Below are 21093 nucleotides of genomic sequence, written 5' to 3'. Positions count from 1 at the left end.
ATATTAATATTCAATAATTTTTATAATATTACTCTAAAAATGTAAAACACTGCCCAAATGACATAATGAAGAATTAGTTTAATTTTATTAATAAAGAAAACATGAAGATTAAATAAATTCTCAAACCACTGGCTATAGACATGAATGAAATTAAGTATTCTTTATGAGTCTAGATTTAAACAGCATTATTCCCCCATAGTATTCGTGTGACATATCACACAAGGTGTCATTAGAGAGAATTACAGTATTCAGTTAACACTGAAATTATTGTCTGTAAGCCTTCTGTGATTTGTGATGGAGAAGATGAGGTTTACCTAAGGAGGAGGATTATGACAAGCTCAAAAGGAAAATGACTTGATGGCCGATGAAAAACAGAACCAAAAAAGACCACACAACTTTCAAAGCATAATTTTATATCTCATTTAGAATTCTGTCCCAGGGCGCTGTTAATTGCAATTGCAGACACCTATAGTGTTTCCTGTGCGGGGAGGGAGTCCCAGACGAATGCTCTGGGACTCAGGGCCAAACTGCCCTAGGAAAGGTGGGCCAACACTTTCCCAAGAAATATGAAATTCTCAAACGAATTTCAATTGATTACTTCCCAAGTTCAAAACAGCCTATTGATTTCAGAATATAAGTTTCTATTTCAAACTATGAGGAGCCAGGTATCTTCTTTTAAAAAATGGGGAATTTGGCTGTAGGAAGGAGAAAGGAATCATAGAATTGAAACCCTATGGAGATTAAGCAGCCTTTTTATTGAAAGAGAAAAGCAAAGTCATCAGTGGAGGAATTGGTCAATCAGAGAGGAAAGAAGTTGAAAATCTCTTTAACTCGACTCTGCAGGTCTTGGTTTGAGACCATCTTTGCTATCCTTGATTGAAAGAAAGAAAGGAATCCACTGGATTGAAAACTGCTATGGAAACTGGTTTTTGTTGCAACCCAAGAGAGTAACAGGTCCCAGAAAAATGAGTGAAAACAAGTGACTACTCTACTGCAGCTTCTCTCTATAGAAAGAGTGCCCCTTCAGACACATAGATAAAAATAAACATTTCAAGAGCGCAACACTCACATGGTAATACTGTTAAACATACAGGGAAAAGTAAACATTTTTAACTGGTATTAGAAACATATAGAATTTAAAGTGCAGGTTATTTTATACTATTTTATTTATTCCTCAAGTCTCTGCCATATTTTTTAACTCATCAGAAGGATTTCTAAAGAACATTCTGATTTGGGTGCATGCCATCTCTTTTATTCAAAAATGTATAATTTGTATTTTAGTCATAATTTCAAATTCTTTGAGGCATTCATGCTTGGGACTGTTTCTATAGTTCATATTCTTATAGGTTTAAAAGGAAATACTGAATAGTAGCAGATGACAGTAATTCATCAAGTGTTTATGAAATAAGTGAATGAATACATGTAGAAAACTATTTTCCTTAAATAAAATTATCTTCTGAATAACATTATTAATTGAAGCCCTTGTATTTAGTATTGGAGTTACCTTGAGTTGCAAAATCATGTATAAAATCACATAGTATGAAGTCACATAGTCTTGTTGGTAAACCTTCAGTACCTGGAATTTCTGCAGAATGACTATTCTGTATGGACTTAATCCAGCTTCTTTCCCCCATTTTCAGCCCTTCTCCTAGTGAATTGCTAATGAAGAACTAAGAAAAAAATACACCAAGGCTTGCAAGGAAAAAGGTATACTGTTCTAATTATTAGGGAAAATTTAATTAAACTCTATGTCACTTGGAATAACATCAACATTATTTTCATGTAGGTCTGGCCCTGGGCAAATTATGAAGTAAGAGAAGTTTGTTTTTAGGTCCTACCCTTCAGCTTTCCATGTTCTATCCCAGCATCTTTTTCTGTCTTCCATTGCACGCCTGCACCTGTCCTGATCCAGACCCTTTAAGGTATCCACAAGCTGCCTCTTAGATCCAACAGTACCCACAATAGCCCTCCATCTGGACCTAATGTGAGCTGCCCTGTGCTCAGAACTCTTTCAGATGTTCTTCTTCTTCTCATCCAAATCAAAACTTTCTTGACCTGAGTGCCATCCTGTCAAGACTCTACTGCCTGCTTTTCAAAAAGATTGCTGAGTGATCTAATAAACACAACCTCATGTGATACTCAGATTAATGTATTATGAAAGAATTCTTCCCTCACTCCTTTTTAAAAATGATTTTAGTGAAAGAGTAACATAAATTCAGATAAAATTCATTAGTCATAAGTGTATAACTCATGAAGGTGATCACACATCAGTACCCAGATCAAGAGATAGAACCTTACCAGCAGCCCAGAAACCCTTTACCAAGTGTTACATCCCCAAGAGTCTGCTCTATTCTAACTTCCAAAGGCATAAATTTTGTCCATTTTGTACTTTACTTAAGTTATGCTGTTTGTACTCTAATCACAGGAACGTGGAGGTAAGCAAGGTATAGAAGGCCTGGGAAAGATGTCGACATAGCATCATTTCCACTTGTCTTGGCCCTTGAGTGTTCTAGGTAACATAGGAACACAGCTCCTGTCTTTAGTCATATAGACTATTTGAACTAATAGCCTACCTTAGAAAATGGATGACATTTACCATCCAAGTTACATATTCATGTTATTTTTTCATCTTAAATTGGGGCTGAGAAAAATCCAGTTTGAGCTTAAGATTCTGCTGAGTTGATATCAAATATCAAAACCCCAATGGGAAAAAAATGCAGAAAACTAGAACAAGTTGGAGTGGGATGGAATAAACATTCTAGCCTTAGCTGTTGTGTCTCTCAGACGTGATGCCACTAAGGTAATGTGATCCTACATGTGTGGTCACCATAGCCATAAAGCACAGCTTCACTGAAATGCACCCGGAATTAATTAGCCCACAGCGTTTGAACCAGCTTGAGGAATGTTCCCATCAGTGCTCCTTGTAAAAGAATTCAAGCAGCAATTCAGAGAATAACAATAATGCCAAATTACTAATTCTGCCCACTATGCTTTTCCATTTTTTTACTGAAAGTTCTTACTTAGTCACAGGTCTACTATAAGTTCCTAGGTTTGGCAATTACCTCTAATTCAATTTGTATGAGGGAGAGCCCACCAGTCTGCTTGCAAGGATGCTGCAGGAATGCTGGTTAGTGATAATTTCAGCTCAGCCTGACTTTATCTAATCTCAGACTCTACGTCCATAAACCTATGTATTTTTGCGTTATCCCATAAATGCTGCAGCAAATAATTATCTTTTGTTTTGGTTTTTGTCTGTTTGTTTTCTTTTCCCTAATGTTCCCTATGAACCAACCAATACCCGACGACCATAGTGAGCTAGCTCCCAGAATTGTTTGACAATTCATTTCCAGAATCTCATTAACCTGGATTTGAATCTCTGCTGTGCTTCCTGCTTAGCAAAGTGAGCTTGACTAAGTGACTTGACCTAAGTCTTTGTTTTCTTATCTGTAAAATGGGCTAAAAATGTTACCTACCTTTTAGAGTTGTCAGGATTAAAGGAGATTATCTGCATAATGCATTGGGTAAGTACACAGTAAAGTTGGCTAATGTTACTACATACCTTACTACATAAAGAATACTACATACATCGTTAACATGACAATCATCTGTAGTATTTTTAACTTTGCTACTATTTTGGTAGTGATTCTTCTTTACCTACCTGCCCTTTACCCAATGAGCTTTCTAAAATCTGAAATTAGGAAAAGTCAGTTTTTATTGCTATGTTAGATTTAGAGAAATCAATCAATTTGCCCATGGTTATCCTAATTGGTAAGTGAACAGAATTAACAAGAAAACTTTGCCTTACACAAGTTCCCAAGTGGTATAAATATAAATAAAATGCTTTAAGTACTCAGATAAAAGAATCAGAAGCAACATTTTTTTTAACATCTTTATTGGGGTATAATTGCTTTACAGTGGTGTGTTAGTTTCTGCTTTATAACAAAGTGAATCAGTTATACATATACATATGTTCCCATATCTCTTCCCTCTTGCATCTCCCTCCCTCCCACCCTCCCTATCCCACCCCTCCAGGTGGTCACAAAGCACAGAGCTGATCTCCCTGAGAAGCAACATTTTATCAAAAATACTCACTACCAGTTATAAAATAAATAAGTCACAGGAATGTAAGGTACAGCTCAAGGATTATAGTTAGTATTTTATAATCACTTTATATGGTGTGTAATCTATAAAAGTATCAAATCACTCTATTGTACATCTGAAACTAATATAATATTGTAAGTCAACTATACTTCAATTAAAAAAATACCCAAAATGTAAGCATAAGCAAGCAACAGGCTCTCATAGAGCAGGAAGTTGACTAAGTATATCTTTTATTATTTTCCTATCTTCCCTTTTTGTTCACTTCCTTTTCCTGGGGTAAGAGGTCCCCTCCTGAAACCTTCTGGTTCCCATTTATCTCCACTGTAACACTTCTCCCAGACCTATGCTTCCCAGGCCACTCAAACACCGTATCTCCCTAGCCCATATCAAAACATCTTCATTATGTGATACATTCTTAAAGTGTGACCCAGTTTGCTGTGGCATTGGAAAAAGAAAAGTCCCACTAAGGTAGTTTAAAAACATTATGGGACCACCTAGCCAAAGAAATGTCCATGGGAACAGGCAATCTTGGTTTAACTCAAAATAATTATTACTTAATGGTGGAATGTTGGAAGTCCTCTACAGAGCTGTGGGTGAGACATCTTGGAAGAAAGTTAATTTTCTTAATAGATAAATCAGTCAACCTTTCAATGACTATACAGCCTGTGGGCAATTCTAGCCTTGATTAAACACACCTACTTATGTATATTTGTGTAGGTTTAGTTGAACCTTCCCAATACTTTTTTTACTACATGTAAATATGTCTACTGATATACATCACATCTCGCCCTCCTCCCATCACTTGAAAGTTGTTACGGGACACCACCTGAATAACAGCCATATTCACACACCTATGATAAGCTGGACCTGGAAAGTAATTATCCTGGATTAGCACAAGTCCTCTGATGCTAACGTAGCAGCCAGACCCATGCATGCAGTTGCTCCCTGACCCTCAGTTACTCTTCACAGAAAACCTGCAGAAATCTGGGTAGAGCAGCCCTTATGCTATTGGTTTAATTTACTTGCCATTTATACACCTGCCCTCAGTTGGAAAACAGATTTATTTAGTTACTAAGAGATTCAGCCAACCTAGGTACATATTAGGCAACAATTAAATGCTTATTCATTGGCTGGAAAACAATCAACTATAAAAAAGGGAGGTGGCAGAGTCGATATTAACGCTGGAGTGGACCTTAGAGATAAATCACTAAGCACTGGATCCCCTTTTACTGCAGAGTAGAAAAATGAACACGGGTGTCGTGACAACATATGTTGGCACAAATGGACCTGGTACCCAGGCTCTGGGTTTCTCATGTAGTGCTCCCTGCACTATGATCTCTGGTCTGCTTGTCAAAGGGGAAAACTTAGGGGCATTAAACGCAGTGTGATGCTGACGTTGTAAAGTGTTATCACCAACTGTTAGGAAGAACTGCCTATCCCACTGATTGTTATACCCCTTAAAATACATTTTACTCTCTCAACCCCGTGACTACATAATGTTTATGATAGCTTCCACTCTTACGGAGTGTTCACTTATATATATATTTTTTTATTTATAGCTGTGTTGGGTCTTCGTTTCTGTGTGAGGGCTTTCTCTAGTTGTGGCAAGCGGGGGCCGCTCTTCATCACGGTCACTTATATACTTAATCACTGTGTCTTTAAATCTAAAGAAATGAAAATGCATTGTTTGCAGCTGGTTCAACAACTGGACGGTGAGGAAAACCCAAACGTTCTACGGTGGCAGATATTCCTATAACAGAGTCACCAGCCCCAGAATCACTCTGTTCTTTATGTAAACCAGTAAATACAGTACATGAAGTGTGCAGAACAAAAGTTTCTCTGGTGATTCAAGCAAAGAATAGAAGAAGCTGTCTAATGGTAGGTATGATAGGGAATGCCAAGAGTCAGAAAACTGAGGGAACAAAGTGTCAAGTGATTAGTCTGGTGTTAGTACTCGGTTATTGGTACTGAAGTCGGAGTCAAACGAGAGCTGGAAAACTTGAGAGCATGGTGGGAATAACTTCGGATAAAACATTAAAGTCAACCAATTTATATATTACATATTATTTATTCTTTTGTTTTCTTTTTTCTGCTTTTTTTTGGTCAAATAGCAGCTCATTGCCTCATGTCAGAACAGCACTTGGTTTAGCACGTGTAGACGCCCATCTGCTAATTTGGAATCCATGGACTTTAATATTAGGTTACTTTTCATTTTGATTCATGAAAAGTATATAAATCATGAATTAATTAAAAACTGATATATATATATAAAATCCTTCTAGTAGGAAACAGAATTGAAGCATTCGTATCATTGAGGGAAAATACTCCTGTTGTCCGCTTGCACACGTCAGAGGGGAAATGGGTCAGTCCGAAGCCCCTCTCTGTATGAAGGAGACAACTCCGAGGACAGAGGGGCTCACGTTTTCCAAAGAAAACATGAGGGATCAGTCACAGGCGGGCGCAGATGAAATTCCCAAAGTGCTCCCTGCCGTACCTGACCATCATAACATTTGCCCTTGTCCTGTGCGTGCTATCTTTTCTGCAACTTTTTAAAATAACTACTCAAAACAGAAGATGCTCAGAAACGCAATGGAAAGAGTTAAAAATTTAGGGCTGCATCCAAATGAGGACACCCCCAAGCATGGAAATTATGGGTTTGGGAAAACTGTTTTCTTGGTTTATTTGATTAACACTTTGCCACTGAGGGGAATTTTGAGGTTTCTTATTCTGGATAGTTTTTAATGTAATTGGTTTAAGGGATACTTTACTTAAATATCTTAAAAAGAAATCTGCCACTAACTATAAAATTTTCATGTTCAGTCCAATTGACTTCAAAGTAATACAAAATGCTTATTCCCAAGCGACACCTATCAGTCTCCAGCTGTGTTCCTGATGGAGACTGACATCTGAAACCAACAATTAAAGTTACCTAATGCCAGGGCTCTTTAAAGACTAAAGGGCTTTACAGTACCCTGTCAAAGCAGCTCTTAACCAACTCATACTATTATTGCTTCTATAAGTGTGCTGGGAGGATTAATTTCTTGACACTAATTTAGCATTACAGGAAAAATAATTTTCAGGGCCAAAAGGCCATTCTTTGCCAAATCAGCACATTCAAAATAGGATGTTTTAATGAGAAACTGAAAGTATCATTAAAACTTTGACTATTCTATATGAATTCTGTAATTATTCTGGCCTTTTCTCTCATTATCTATGTGACATCAATTAAGAGATATTACTTAAACTTAAAACTTGCCTTAAAGAACATAACCGCTCCCAACACACACACACACACACACACACACACACACACACACACACACACACACGCACACATCCCAAAGAGAGAGAGAGAGAGAGAGAGAGAGAGAGAGAGAACGCCCCAGGATACACTACCTTTCAGAATGAGGTATGACAGCAATTTTCTTGTTTTTGTGATGCTGAAGTCTCAAAATTCTTGCAGCCATGACTGCTCCAAAACTCAGGAAAGGTGGTTTTAGGGAAACATAAGGAAATATCATTAGTATCAAGCTCTAAATTTGAAATTGAATTAATTTATTTATGTAACAAACATTTATTGTATATCTACTATGTGCCAATCCCGAGATAGTGCTTAAGACTATGGATTGTGGATGACTCTAAGGGTTCTTGATGAGAGTGGGAAGTGACATCTTTATGACTGCAACTAAAATCAACATGTGGGCTTCCCTGGTGGTGCAGTGGTTGAGAGTCCACCTGCCGATGCAGGAGACACGGGTTCGTGCCCCGGTCCGGGAAGATCCCACATGCCGCGGAGCAGCTGGGCCCGTGAGCCATGGCCGCTGAGCCTGCGCGTCCGGAGCCCGTGCTCCGCAATGGGAGAGGCCACAACAGTGAGACGCCCGCGTAACGCAAAAAAAAAAAAAAAAAAAAAAAAGTAACTCCTTTATCTAACTCTATTTTCTTCCCTTTATACTTCCTACGAAGTATAAAGGAAGCCTTTCCTCCAACTCCTTTTCTCTTCTTTCCCTTGATGTTTACCCATAAGAATGAATTACCAAGACCACATAGAATTGATTAGATTTAAAGGAACTTAAAGGAAACTGTGCAGTTGTTGGACACAATGCATGATTTATAAATTCAAGCAATTAAGGCACCTTATATCTGGTAGATTTTCAATAGGACCCTCAATTTCTCAAGAGTTTTCAGAGAGGACGCTCTAACCTGTAGTAGACTGATGAATCTCAATTCCATATTACATGAGCAAAAATAACATATAAATAGCATATAAAATTGCTGTAAGATTAATATCTTGAATGTTGAATAAATGTTGAAATACAAACTATTTTGGAAAAAGCATACTCTTTTTTTGCTACTGCTTTTTATTTATTTTAGGAACTAAACCCTTTATAAAAAATTATATATATATATGTAATTTTATTATATAAGTTTCAGGTGTACAACATTATAGTTCAACATCTGTGTACACTACAGAGTGGTCACCACCACAAATCTACCATCCATCACCATACAGTTGACTCCCTTAACCCATTTCACCCACCCTCCAACTCCCTTCCCCTCTGATAACTACTAATCTGTTCTCTGTATCTATGAGTTTGTTTTTTGTTTTATTTTGTTTGTAGGTTGGTTTTGATGTTTAGATTCTACACATGTGTAAGATCATATGGTATTTGCTTTTCTCTGTCTGACATCTCGCTTAGTGTAATGCCCTCAAAGTCCAACCATGTTGTCATAAATGTCAGGATTTCATTCTTTTTTATGGCTGACTAATATTCCATTATCTATCTATCTATATATGTATACATATATCACATCATCTTTAGTATTCATCCATCAGTGGATGCTTAGGTTGTTTCTATGTCTTGGCTATTGTAAAAAATACTGCAATGAACATAGGGGTGCATCTATCTTTTCAAATTAGTGTTTTCATGTTCTTTGGATAAACACCCAGAAGTGGAATAGGTGGGTCATATGGTAGTTCTTTTTTTGAGGAATCTCCATACTGCTTTCCATAGTGAGTACGCAAATTTACATTCCCACCAAGAGTGCACAAGGGTTCCCTTTTCTCCATATCTTTGCCAGGACTTGTTATTTCTGTTCTTTTTGATAGCAACCATTCTAACAGGTGTGAGGTGGTATCTCATTGTGGTTTTGATGTGCATTTCCATGATATTTAGTGATGTTGAACACATTTCATGTGCCTTTGGTCATCTGTATATCTTATTTGGAAAAATGTCTATTCAGATCCTCTGCCCATTTTTTAATTGGGTTGTTTTTTTTTTGATGTTGTTGACTTGTATAAGTTCTTTATATATTTTGGATCTTAATCCCTTATTGGATATATAATTTGCAAATATCTTCTCCTGTTCAGTAGGTTGCCTTTTCGTTTTGAAAGGCATGGTTCAAATGATGATGGTTTCCTTCACTGTACAGAAGTTTTTCAGTTTTATGTAGTCATATTTATTTATTTTTGCTTTTATTTTCCTTGCCTTTGGCATCAGAGCCACAAAAACATTGTTAAAACCAGTGTCAATGAAGTTACCATCTATGTTTTCTTCTAGGAATTTTATGGTTTCAGATCTTACATTCAAGTTTTATTCCATTTTGAGTTAATTTTTGTGTATGGTGTAAGACAGTGGCAAAAATGTACTTTAAATAATAGGTCTTATTTTGACATAGACAATAGCTGACTTTCAGCTGGAAAACAGAATAGGACAATTAATATTTTTGAAGATGATCTAGAGGGAGAAATGTTCAGTTAACTGTCTAATCTTTTAGATGATATTAAGCCATTCCAATTTGTAAAATGTCAAGTAAACATTCATGTTTTAAGGATGGGTGCATGAACAGCTTTTGAAAGGTGAATTTCAGGATGTGGATTGCAATGCAATTGACTTTAGCAAAACATACCACAAACTATACCTTGAGATGATGACTTCTAAATTATAGGTTAGAATGCCTGAGGCATAACTATTATAATTAAATTTTTTTCTGAAGAAATTGTTCCAAGTTCTGATGAGACTATTACAAAATACTTTGTTACCTTTTTGACATTCTTTAGAAATGACCTAGAAATGTAAAAGAAATGGTGGTTCTACCTTTGCTCAGGATTATGATTCATCTGCACCTGGAATGAGATTATGGTTTTGGTGACTATATTCCATAAAAAAAAAAAAAAAAGCAAATTGCAGTCGAGGTTTGTGCCTATTCATTTCTTCACTTTATAAGACAATTGTAACTCTTCAGTTTCCTCACAAGAAAATTCTAGAAGCCTTTTAGTAGAGGTCCATCAAGTCATGAAGTTATGAAGAAGAATTTAGGAATATTAAACAAGGGAAAAATCTTTGCAAGAAAGGTTTTTTTTTTTTAAGTGTAGATGAACTCATATATAATACTGGGTTATCAAGAAAAATTGGAATTTTGGGGTCAAATTTTATTTGTTAGGCCATCCCAAATATCAGGTTATATATAAATTTTTAAAACAAAAAGAAAGCTGCAGACACTAATTTTCAAACTGGTGTACAGTCTATCAAAGTACACAATTCCATAAGTACTGAGTTGAATAATCCTATATTAGTTTTAATGTGAAAAAATATTCATCATTACTACTTTAACAGAAATGCTAATGGCATTAAAATAACAGATTTGTTGTTTAATGATTTGAGGGATCTAAGTGAAATGCAGATTGAAACAATGAAGAGACAAAACATTGTCGCTTATGTTTGATCAAGAATGGCACCAAGGCACAATTTGTAGACTCCATAACAAGCAGTAAAGTTAAACTAGGAGTTAATCTAGCTAGTTACTCATGGTATAGAGATCATTGATGGCCATGAGAAGCTGACTATTTCATATAAGTACACACTTCACAGTTACAATGAAATGAAACAGGAACTAAAGCAAGTTTTTATTTGTTTTGAAATACAACGCTCAATGAGGCATTGTTTGCATATTGAACTAAAACATAAACAATGCGTTGTGGGTTTAATTTGTGAAATGAGTGTAAGCCTTCATGAGCTCTGATCTTTGCTATTTAGAAATAGAAAACTGCTGTTAATTTTTCATATTCATCTGAAGATTGACACAAAATATGTAGACTCCCCAAATTAGCTTAAAGTTTGAGATTTTTCTCAGCAAGAATTTAAATGGTAGTGTAAAAGTAATTGACTTAAAAGTTATATGTCATAGAGTATGAAGTTTTATGGCAAAATATCCAACAAACATTTTTAAATGCTCTGATATTAAAAATATAAATGAAATACTTTTAGTTGTTGGCAATGGGTACCTAAATCCATGCTTGATTGTGTCCTTAGCCTATGTGGGCAATCCTGGTGTGTTGTACATGCATTATGCTTCATTTTTAGTTTGATAGTCTTTTTTTTTTTTTTTTTTTTTTTTCCGATACGCGGGCCTCTCACTGTTGTGGCCTCTCCCGTTGTGGAGCACAGGCTCCGGACGCGCAGGCTCAGCGGCCATGGCTCACGGGCCCAGCCACTCTGCAACATGTGGGATCTTCCCGGACCGGGGCACGAACCCATGTCCCCTGCATCGGCAGGCGGACTCCCAACCACTGTGCCACCAGGGAAGCCCTTGATAGTCTTTTTAAGTTAAGCATCACAGTGTTGTGTTCAAAATGCATTAGCATTATTTTGAGAAAGTAACATAATATTGATAGAGTACTCACCTTTTCAAACATAAATATCTTTGAATTTTGTTTTGATACTAAAAAGAAAACTGTAAATACAAGACTTGCTTTACTCTAACAGTAATATAAAATTTAAATTAAAAAATAGTGTTACATACACACACGACACTTATGGTTTATTCTTATTGCCAGTTATAACTTGCCTTTGAATTGACATCCAGCTTCCATAGGGAGTATTACTAAAGGGGGTAGGTCGTGTGCTCTTGACTCCTGAAATTTGATAACCATGGTAAGTGGATCTCATTCATTCTGTCTTTGTAATAATATTCTGAATTCTATGCAACAGGAAATCCATACTAAAGAATTGTTTTATAGGTTTCCAGTTTTAGCCAGCAAATATAAGGTGCTACAAAGAATAAATCTGAAAAGCAGTTAGAGAAAAAGGGGGGCATAATTAGGGTGAGTCTTGGCATTTGTGTTACTCCTTAATTAGTTGAATATTTTTATAAAAATATTATATTTAGAATTCCTGTTAAAAATTTGTTATCCACAGTCACAACAACACGCACAATGTTATGTGCTCAGAAAATTCAACCAGTGTGAGAACAGTTGAGACCTGTATCCCACTTCCCTTTCCCCAAAAATTAATGAGCAAATCTCTTAAACTTTCTGCAACTAGCATTTTGTAGCTACAGAATGAGAAATTTGCACCAGATTACAATCAAACCTATTTATAGGCTTATAAAATCAGTTATTCTATGACAATGTTTATCTTACTGTTACTGAAAAAAGAAATTTTTTTTTTTTTTTTTTTTTTTTTTTTTTTTTTGCGGTACGCGGGCCTCTCACTGTTGTGGCCTCTCCCGTTGCGGAGCACAGGCTCCGGACTCGCAGGCTCAGCAGCCACGGCTCACGGGCCCAGCCGCTCCGCGGCATGTGGGATCTTTCCGGACGGGGGTACGAACCCGTGTCCCCTGCATCGGCAGGCGGACTCTCAACCACTGCGCCACCAGGGAAGCCTCAAAATAATTTTTTTTATCTGAAGTTCTTTGGTGGGTTTCTGACAAGGGTGGAGTAAGCAAGTTAGAGAAACAGTGGAAGGAATTACATAAAAATGAATGATATATTTAAAAAAATGCAAGACTCCTAAAATTCTAACTCTGGATATACTTGGATGATCTTTGCCCTATTTTTTGTTACATAGTCATGCAAAATAGTGTGAACACTTTTAAAAGTTATTTCAAGATTTTTTTCTTTTCCAAAAATTAAAGGAGTAATGTGAAGAAAACCATGTTGTAAAGTGAACAATCTGATAGGAGAAGTGGGGAGAGGCATTAGAAATGGGAAAACCAATTACATGGCTATATAGATAGTCTGCATAGAGTAAATGAGGCCCAGGTTAAGTTAGAATTTTAAAAAACTACAAAGGAGGGGAGAAAGCCAAACTTATCTCAGAAGTGGAAGCTATGGGACTGAGTAAGTGATTGGATGAACAGGGCTAAGGAGTAAAAGGACTCATTTCTACCTCTAGGTGGCTGGGAGGGCACTGGTGCTAGTAATAGGTAAGGGAACACAGGGAGAGGAGTATCTTGTTTGGGGGGGAGGCTGAAAGGGAGAGACAATGGCTTCTGTTTTACTTGTATTGAATTATACACATTCCTAGGCATAAACAGTCTTCATGATCTAAGGCCAGGTCCAAATACTACCTTGCTCGTTCCCTTAGCTGGAAGCAGACTCTCTGCTCTGAACTAAAATAGCCTGTTTGTCAATGTTTCTTTTAAGGAGCTTGACATTTTCTCTCTCATGTAATAACTATTTTTAAATGCCCTATTTTCTGCTCTAGACTGAAATTTCCTGCAGGACAGGGACTCTGCCTGCCTGGTTCATCTCGGTCCCTCCCTACACTGAGTGAGCATACGTGAAGGCTAAGAGCAGGTGCTGAGGAACATTCACATTTAAGTGGCCAGAGGGGATTCAAGGAAAGGATAAAGAAGGAGTGATGAGAGGGGTGGAGGTGACTGAGGCCAGAGCAGACCCACAGAAGCCAAAGGAGAAGAAAGTTCCAACGAGGAGCATGTCAGTGGGGCAATTCACCAAACAACAGGTCCTCGAATAGGAAGACTGAGAGAAGGATTTGACAATGAAAGAAGAGCGTTTGAGGAATTTGAGATCCTGAAACCCAGGATGAACACTAAGCAATGCCACAAGGCTCTTGAGTTTCTCTGGATTGATGTCCTGGGTAGCTTTAGTCCTGGTAGTTATGAAGAATTCTTTTGGCAATAAGGCCAATTTGGGGGAAAAAAATATTAAGTGTTTATGGGTTTTATTTTCGTTCAAAATTAAAATAGCTTCTTCACTGGCTCCCATGGGGACAAAGGGTCAATTCTTATAGTTAGACTGCCTCTTACTTAAAGGCTAATGAGAAGAAGGCTACTGCCTTTTCAGCACTCAAATATTCAGATGAGGCAGAATTGAGATGCACCAGTGCAAAGGCTTCCCTAAAGAGTCTCACATGTGCACTAGCTCATTTCATCTTGAAATCTTGCCCCAATCTCTCTGTTTTTTGAACCCATAGGCTACTTTGGAAATTCCATCGTGAAGCTAGAATGCTTCATCACAGATCCTGAACTACCGGATATGCAGAGAACACTTTATCGCTGTTAATGGAGAATAGTAACATGTAGAATACAAAACAGGGTTTGGGCTTAGAGGGTATATCAAATTGCCCAAAGGGGATCCTACAAGAGTTAGATTGAAACACACAAATTAAACACACAGGAGGAGGGTCCCCATCACACTGGATGTCCTCTGCTCTAGTGCAATCAGGTTATCAACTGGAGTATTTGTTCATCCTTCATTTAAGCATTAATTTTATTTTTTTAGTAACTGTCAATCAAGTGCTAGATACAAGGTACTGTGCATGGAAAGGAAAGGAAGATGTAAGGTTCTGTTCTGCCACATCTGCTCTGGACAGTTGTCACAGCTGGATTAAGATGTTTGTACTTTATAACATAGACGTTTGGACCCTCTTGGAGATTTTTAACTGAGAGAAGAGCCGTACTTTAGAGAAAGAAAAACTCATCTCTGTCTAATGGATTGGCAGAAAAGAGCCTACAGGAGGGGGAGGCTGATGGTGACAGAAGAGGTAAATGTGGAACTGGGCCTGGGGAGGTAGCCGTGATAAAGAAAGGGAAGGATAGAGGAGGAGACACTGCCAATGCAAAATAAACCTGTCCTCTTGACTTGTTGCCTATGAAAGGTAAGAAAGAGAGGTGAAGAAGGAATTCAACGTCAAAGAAGCTGGTGCCACTGACAAAATTCATTCAAGAGGAGAAGCTGGTGGGAGAGGCTGGTGGGAGAAGCTGGTGGGAGAAGCTGGTGGGAGAAGCTGGTGGGAGAGGTTGGTGGGAGAGGCTGGTGGGAGAGGCTGGTGGGAGAGGTTGGTGGGAGAGGCTGGTGGGAGAGGCTGGTGGGAGAGGTTGGTGGGAGAGGCTGGTGGGAGAGGTTGGTGGGAGAGGCTGGTGGGAGAGGCTGGTGGGAGAAGCTGGTGGGAGAGGCTGGTGGGAGAGGCTGGTGGGAGAAGCTGGTGGGAGAGGCTGGTGGGAGAGGCTGGTGGGAGAGGCTGGTGGGAGAAGCTGGTGGCAGAGGCTGGTGGGAGAGGCTGGTGGGAGAGGTTGGTGGGAGAGGCTGGTGGGAGAGGTTGGTGGGAGAGGCTGGTGGGAGAGGCTGGTGGGAGAGGCTGGTGGGAGAAGCTGGTGGGAGAGGCTGGTGGGAGAGGCTGGTGGGAGAGGCTGGTGGGAGAGGCTGGCCTGGCACCTTCAGCTTGGAGTATGTTTGGCTTGGGATGCCAACAGGACCTGCAGGTGAGGCTTCCCAGCCTTCTGAAAAGGAGGTTAATAAAGGGGTGGAAGTGGAAGTCAGATTTCTAGGATTTATTAGGTCTGCAAGTAGATGGACTTAGTCCTGACCACTATTTTTTTTTTTTTTTTTTTTGCGATATGCGGGCCTCTCGCTGTTGTGGCCTCTCCAGTCGCGGAGCACAGGCTCCGGAAGCGTAGGCCTAGTGGCCATGGCTCACGGGCCCAGCCGCTCCGCGGCATGTGGGATCTTCCCGGACCGGGGCACGAACCCGTGTCCCTTGCATCAGCAGGCGGACTCTCAACCACTGCGCCACCAGGGAAGCCCCTGACCACTATTTTTGAGAGGGCTGGTGGAAGAATAAAGAAATCAGATGAACAGAACAGTCATTTTAATGGGTGTTGGAGTTGGTACTGAGAATATACGCCTCAAATTAAAAAACATTGTATAAATAGTTTCTAAATGTGCTATAAAATATAGTGGAAAGAATGGACATTACAAAGCTTTCATTATACTTTTCAGTGATATTATAATATGCATTATTTTAGAATTGTCAAGTCAATTTATTTGCCATCCATAAAGTAAACTTCCTGATTGAATTGTGTATTTGGGGACTTTCAAATTATAATCAGTGGACATTTTTCACAAGCAGATACGTATCATACATACATATGATAGTTGTATAAAAAAGAGATTAATTGGATATTTCCTATTTTGAAATGTAGATAGTTACAAACCAATGAAGCCAAAAGGACAACAAAGTGATCTTGTTCATATTTTGACTACTGCTATCATTTAAAACTGCTTTTGAAGTACTGGAAGGGAAATCAGGATTGTTATAGTATGCTAAAAGAAACACCATGTGAGGTGAAAATAGAGAAAAAAATTACACTAAGTTTGTCAGAATATGAAAGTAGCATGAGTTGGCGGGAATTTGCAGGGAAGCCATAACATAGTGCCACAGAAGAAAAAAAACGTAGGATTTATTCTACTATGTTAATGAGACCACACCTGTAATAACGCATTCAATGTGGGATACCCCTAACAAAAATGAACATCTAGGAAACTGGAAATAGTTCAGAGACAAGCAATAAGAATGATTAAGGGCTTGGAGAGACTGAACTGAAATCAGATTAAAAGGCCTTACATTTGTTTAACGTGGCTAACAGATGACTAAAAGTGGGCATGATATCTGTTTATAAACATCTGAAGGTTGGGTGTAAACACGAAAGATAGAGTAGGATCGCATAATATGGCACTAAAAGGATTTGACTTGAGAAAAAATTTCAAGAGAGAATTGAAGAGTAAATATAATGAAGCTGTCTCCCAGAGAGTATGCATTTCCTTTTCTTTAGAGACTCAGCCAAGAATGAGGAAGTTTAGCAGAGAGCTGGGCAGAAGAGAATGACCCAACAGGTCCCCCGCAGATCTGATTTCTTCACTTTCACTAACCAGTAGAAAACCTTTTTAAGCTTGATCTGTTTGCACAAAAATTACTCAGAAAGTGTGTTTATTTATAGATTTTTAGAAAACCAACAGCACAGCACTTTAGATTCCTGGGCAATCATATTTTATCTTCATTTGCTCTGTCATTGGCAGAGTAGTAGAGAAAACAGTGTTAAACCTAGTTCATATTGATACTGGCCTCTAAAAGTCCACTCTCCCAAAACTCAAAGGGTTGGGCTTAGAATTTATTGGGAGACAACCAAATGACTTTATTTTTTAAGAATTGTGTATACTTCCAGCTGGACTTTGAAGGTACCAAAAATGAGTAATTTAAGAAATCTATTTGAGGATTATTTCTACAAGCATCCAGTCTTCTGGCTTCTTTTTTGGTGAATGTAGGATTGAGGACCGAGCAGTACCCTGTGGTGCACTCCCGGGTACAAATCCTTTCCGTGTCCCCCGCTTCTTGTTTGTAGGAATCAGGCTTCATTCAGTCTCCTAAAACATTTCCTGAGGTTCCAAAGCACGCCTTCTCCTTGCTTGGCCCTGGAGTAACCCTTTCTCTACTCCAAACTCTGATGCTTTGGTTAGTTTGGTGTCGGGCACATGAACTTGTGTTCAGTAATAGTCTTATTCCATTTTTTAGCCTCAAGTTTGCTCTTACTAAAGTGATGGAAAGGTTTTCCCTTAAGGTTACTTTAAAATAAAATTAAAATAAAAATAGAGTTTTGGATTGTGAGCTCTTAGAGGGCTTTGTTTGTTTAATTTGACTTACACACTAACCAATGCCAAAAAGGGGCCATGCACACTTTCAAAATAAATAGTAGATGATAACTGCAGGAGGGGTTGGCTAAAGGAATTGCTAATACGTGAGTCCTTTATTTCCACTGATTTTCACTATAAAGTCACATTTTTTTTCTCCCCCCAACAACCAATGTCCTTTCTTAGATGAAGTTGAACGTTCATGGATATTCTGATGGTCTGATTCATGTCATGTCGGACCTGCTAGTGTTTCTGAATCACTTCCAGAATTTTCCAGCAGATTTCTGACTTCAGAATTTTCCTCCCTACATATCCTTTCAGGCTCTTTAGCTCCTCTCCATTGATCTACTTTGACCTCTCCTTCTCATTGCCTTGTAGAACTTTGTTGCAGTACCAGACTGCGCCAATAGATGCTGCCACTTCGTGATGTTACCAGTTTAAGTTTCTTTTTCAGTGGCTAAGTCCTAAAACTAAGTGCTTGTTGAGTAACAATGCAGAAGGTAATGAGTAGCTGCTCTGATCTCCCATGAGAGTAATTTGCATTTTAATTGTGGGCTTATGAATTGTTTGAATTTTACTAGGAAGAAAAATAATAAAAATTAAATTAAGTTTAGAAAAATGGTACAGATGAACCAGTTTGCAAGGCAGAAATAGAGACACATGTAGAGAACAAATGTATGGACACCAAGGGGGGAAAGCGGGGATGGGTGGTGGTGGTGGGATGAATTGGGAGATTGGGATTGACATATATACACTAATATGGATACAATAGATAACTGATAAGAACCTGCTGTGTAAAAAAAGAAAATAAAATTCAAAAAAGAATTAAATTAATTTTAAGACACTTCAGTTTCAGATACTTCAAGTATATTTTAGGCACGGAAATCAACAGTTGACTAATACCATAATTTTAAATGCCATACCTAAAAGAATTTTGGACTCAACATTTCTCTACAGTAATGGAAATGGAAGGTTGGAAAATTTGTTTTGGAAAGCCCAGGGAACATAAGGAGTGTAATTCTTTAAGCGAGTGTTTCTCAAACTGGTGTGTCAGATAATTTTAGGTGGTACAAGATAATTTTTATTTCTATAATAAAGATTTATTTGCAAGGTCATCTTCTATTTGTGGCAAATTATATTGGTTTTCCATTTATGATGATGATAAAAAGTTTCCTTTATCATATAAAATTATATAATAAAAATAGCTTGTTTAAAGAATAATATTGAGTCAATAATATTAAAGGTGATATGGCAATAATTATAAAAGTGGTATTCAGTAGAAATGCTGGAAATAATGCCTTGTCTAAATATGCAATACATTTTTGCCTATACAACCTTAAAATTCTTAAATTTCTTGTGCTCAACTTATTTCAAAGGTGGACTGAAAATGTGAGATTTTATATCAGTCCTAGTGGCATCTATGTAATATATGTTTATTTAAGGCTATGTAACTGGATTTGAAAGTAGTAATAAGAAGTTAACTAATGTTGTGATGTGATTCTCTTTTTTTGGGGAGGAGATAACTTCTGTAAACATATTCTTATGTAGATTATAAAAAATTACGTGGGAGAAAAGTAACTTGAAAGCAAGATCAGTATTGCTGAAAATATGATTTTTGAAGGGGGTAAAGAAACATGCAAAAAGACTGTGTGAACAATATGCTGCACTAAAGTATGAATTTTTATTTTATCCAAATTATGCATCTTCTCACTTTTCATTATAGGTCAAACTAACACATAATGTTTCATACCAAAACGAAATTTAAAAATCTGTAGCATTATGAGGAGAGTATTACATTCAGCACTGTACTTAATTTTTACATGATAATTACTATAGCCACTGAGCATTCCTAGACAGTGAATGATTGACAAAACACTTAAATTGCATACTTTACCTGTAACATATAAACTGTACTAAAATAATTACTATTTTTCTCACTACTACCACTAATAATAATAGCATGACAGTGGCTAGCAGTTGTTTGAATCTTAGGTCTGCCATTTATTAGCAATTTGCTAAAAATTCTAAGCCCTTAGTTTTCTCACCTGTAAAATGGGGAAAATAAGACCTGCAAAGTTAATTAAATCTGCCCATTGATATTTCCCTCTTAAGTGTATAATAACTGGCATCCTCTTCAGGCCGGAATGTGGCTCTAGATCATGGTCCAAATCCCCTTTGCGCCAAACCCACTGCCGGAACCCTTTCTACCTTGAGCGTCAGAAGAGGAAACATGCCTGGCGGTGCCTAAGCCCTCCCAAATAAATCTGCAGAAAAGAACACCCAGTGAGTGATGAGAACAACAGTGAGCACATTTATCAGTTTAAATTTACAACCTCACCTTTCCCATTGCCTATTAATAATTGTAGATAATGCCCCACTAATCCAAAACTAAGTTGAAACTATAAGTATTCAATACTTGTTTTTGTGTTTGAGCTTGACAGTGTTGGTGTTCCATTGCTTAAGACTAGCAGAGGGTGAAATTTTTTTCTAAATTTTGTACAGAATATAATTCAGTTAATATATTAGAACTAAATTTTCTTTGGGAGTAATTTCTACTAGTTAACTTGTAATCTCTCAGGTCACATCTAAGGCAGTATAAGTGGCTGCTTGTTGAATCATAAGCTTTGTGTTTTGAGACCACTGGGTTTACCTTGGGGAACATCCCTTAGGTTTCTTTGGGCCTCAGTTTCCTTATCTCTTGTACGGGATTAAATAACCACCATAGAGTTGTGAAAATTACATGAACTCACATGTACCATAAGTGACCAGTGTAATGACTGACACTCAGTAAATCCTCAATAAATTAAAACACTTATAATCAACGACAATTAAAAAAGGTATTCCTAACATTGATAATAGGTTTTGCTAAGAGGTGATTAAATGGATACAAAATGTATGTATTGTTTATTGCCAACTTTGCTCACATCTCTGATTGTGATATCCACGTGTGTGCGTGTAGAATATTAGATCCTATGTGGGTGCATACTGCATGCGCAGAAGGCTTACGCATGAAATGTCCCTTCAGCAATGTGCCTGGGGAAGCTCTGACGCTGCCTTGGAAGTTGGTCGTCGCAGCCCGACCTTTGGGCGTCTGGGAGGGATGCCTATACCTACGTCCAGCGCTGGAAGGGGCCCAGGCCCTTCGAGCACAACCTATCCCCAGACTGCTTACTCGTGCCTCGCATACATCTTCACCGAAAAGGGTATTTCCTTCCTTCAGAGAAAGCTCCCCAGTCCAACGTGGGGTGGATTTTACTTTACTTGGTTGAAAGTAGGAGAAG

General features: G+C 37.9%; 1 protein-coding gene across 1 annotated transcript in view; it reads left to right on the top strand.

Moving 5' to 3' along the window:
* EYA4 (EYA transcriptional coactivator and phosphatase 4) overlaps window positions 1-21093 on the top strand; it is a 298986-nt gene that overhangs the window by 16318 nt on the left and 261575 nt on the right. The window lies entirely within an intron of this gene.

This window comes from Orcinus orca, chromosome 12, assembly GCF_937001465.1.
Source record: "Orcinus orca chromosome 12, mOrcOrc1.1, whole genome shotgun sequence".
NCBI lineage: Eukaryota > Metazoa > Chordata > Mammalia > Artiodactyla > Delphinidae > Orcinus > Orcinus orca.
Note: the sequence above shows the minus strand (reverse complement) of the source record. Positions and strands in the feature narration are given on the sequence as shown.